This window comes from Anopheles merus, unplaced genomic scaffold (genome assembly GCF_017562075.2).
Source record: "Anopheles merus strain MAF unplaced genomic scaffold, AmerM5.1 LNR4000955, whole genome shotgun sequence".
NCBI lineage: Eukaryota > Metazoa > Arthropoda > Insecta > Diptera > Culicidae > Anopheles > Anopheles merus.
In genome coordinates, this window is record NW_024428535.1 from 1 (window position 1) to 2,500 (window position 2,500).

General features: G+C 47.4%; 1 non-coding gene across 1 annotated transcript; it reads left to right on the plus strand.

Annotated features, from left to right (window-relative positions):
* The first annotated feature begins 2,071 nt into the window (after nt 1–2,071).
* LOC121603236 lies at nt 2,072–2,229 on the plus strand. The gene has a single exon (XR_006006624.1). It is a non-coding gene; the product is annotated as a 5.8S ribosomal RNA (ribosomal RNA).
* The last annotated feature ends 271 nt before the right edge of the window (nt 2,230–2,500 follow it).

Consider the following 2,500-nt stretch of genomic DNA (forward strand, 5'->3'; position numbering starts at 1 on the left):
AGAGAAACGGTAATTGGCAGCGTTACCTATAAGTCTTGATATGTGCGGGGAGTTCAGTAAGTTCTTCCTCCCAGAGATCGTCACTTATGGGACGTACATTAATTTGTACCTGCATTAGCGCACCCGCTTTTGTAGAGAGCATATCAAGACGTGAAGGGTTATGTTGGAGGTCGAGTGCGCTGCTTACCAAACTTGAAAAGCGGTAACTTGTACTCGGCACCGACATGGGACACTTCCAAACCCAAGGAATGAGTTGGAGTTTACTAAGGAGAAAACAGGTAATTGGCAGCGTACCTATAAGTCTTGATATGTGCGGGGAGTTCCTTAAGGTTCTTCCTCCCAGAGATCGTCACTATCTGGGACGTACATTAATTTGTACTACATAGGCACACGCTTTTGTGAGAGCATATCAAGACGTGAGTGTTATGTTGGAGTTCGAGTGCGCTGCTTACCAAACTTTGAACGCGGTAACTTGTACTCGGCACGACATGGACACTTCCAAACCCAAGGAATGAGTTGTGAGTTTTACTAAGAGAAACAGGTAATTGGCAGCGTTACCTATAATTCTTGATATGTGCGGGGAGTTCCTTAAGGTTCTTCCTCCCAGAGATCGTCACTATCGGGACGTACATTAATTTGTACCTACATGGCGCACGCTTTTGTAGAGAGCATATCAAGACGTGAAGGGTTATGTTGGAGGTTGAGTGCGCTGCTTACCAAACTTTGAACGCGGTAACTTGTACTCAGCACCGACATGGACACTTCCAAACCCAAGGAATGATGTGAGTTTACTAAGAGAAACAGGTAATTGGCAGCGTTTCACCTATAAGTCTGATATGTGCGGGGAGTTCCTTAAGGTTCTTCCTCCCAGAGATCGTCACTATCTGGGACGTACATTAATTTGTACATACATAGGCGCACGCTTTGTAGAGAGCATATCAAGACGTGAAGGGTTATGTTGGAGGTTGAGTGCGCTGCTTACCAAACTTTGAACGCGGTAACTTGTACTCGGCACCGACATGGACACTTCCAAACCCAAGGAATGAGTTGTGAGTTTTACTAAGAAGAACAGGTAATTGCAGCGTTACCTATAAGTCTTGATATGTGCGGGGAGTTCCTTAAGGTTCTTCCTCCCAGAGATCGTCACTATCTGGGACGTACATTATTGTACCTACATAGGCACACGCTTTGTAGAGAGAATCAAGACGTGAAGGGTTATGTTGGAGGTTGAGTGCGCTGCTTACCAAACTTTGAACGCGGTAACTTGTACTCGGCACCGACATGGACACCAAACCCAAGGAATGAGTTGTGAGTTTTACTAAGAGAAACAGGTAATTGGCAGCGTACCTATAATTCTTGATATGTGCGGGGAGTTCTTAAGGTTCTTCCTCCCAGAGATCGTCACTATCTGGGACGTACATTAATTTGTACCTACATTGGCGCACGCTTTTGTAGAGAGCATATCAAGACGTGAAGGGTTATGTTGGAGGTGAGTGCGCTGCTTACCAAACTTTGAACGCGGTAACTTGTACTCGGCACCGACATGGACACTTCCAAACCAAGGAATGAGTTGTGAGTTTTACTAAGAGAAATAGGTGATTGGCCGTTCTCACCTATAAGTCTTGATATGTGCGGGGAGTTCCTTAAGGTTCTTCCTCCCAGAGATCGTCACTATCTGGGACGTACATTAATTTGTACCTGCATTAGCGCACGCTTTTGTAGAGAGATATCAAGACACGGGACGTGTTGTGTTGGAGGTCGAGTGCGCTGCTTACCAAACTTTGAACGCGGTAACTTGTACTCGGCGCCGGCATGGACACGCCCCAAACCCTAGTCTTGATGTGTGCGGGAAGTTCCTAAGGTTCTTCCTCCCAGAGATCGTCACTATCTGGGACGTGCATTATTTGTACCTACTCTAGCGCACGCTTTTGTAGAGAGCATATCAAGACGTCTCGTAAGAGACAACACTTGTACTTGTACAAGTTTGAGTAACCCATTGTTGCAGGTCGAGTGTGTTGCATACCAAACTTTGAACGCGGTTACGCCACTCGGCGCCGAAAGGCACTCTTTAAACCCTAGGCAGGGGATCACTCGGCTCATGGATCGATGAAGACCGCAGCTAAATGCGCGTCATAATGTGAACTGCAGGACACATGAACATTGATAAGTTGAACGCATATGGCGCATCGGACGTTTAATCCCGACCGATGCACACATTCTTGAGTGCCTACTAATTACCAAAGTCTCATTTAGTTAACTACAGTGGCCGTCCGCGAAGGTGCCCGGGTCATCCGACGCACTGGGCGGTCGCTGTGCATAATGACGTGCTTGGTCCCCGTCTGCGGGTCCTCGGGCGTTGAAAGTGGACACTCTCGAGCGTATGTTGGATGCGTTTCGTGTTGGTGGTGTTTGATGCGTAGGGTTTGTGGTGTGTGTCAAGCCGCATGGTTCGAACTAATGCTACGTCGTTCCCGATGGCCACCGGCAGTCTACTCTCCAG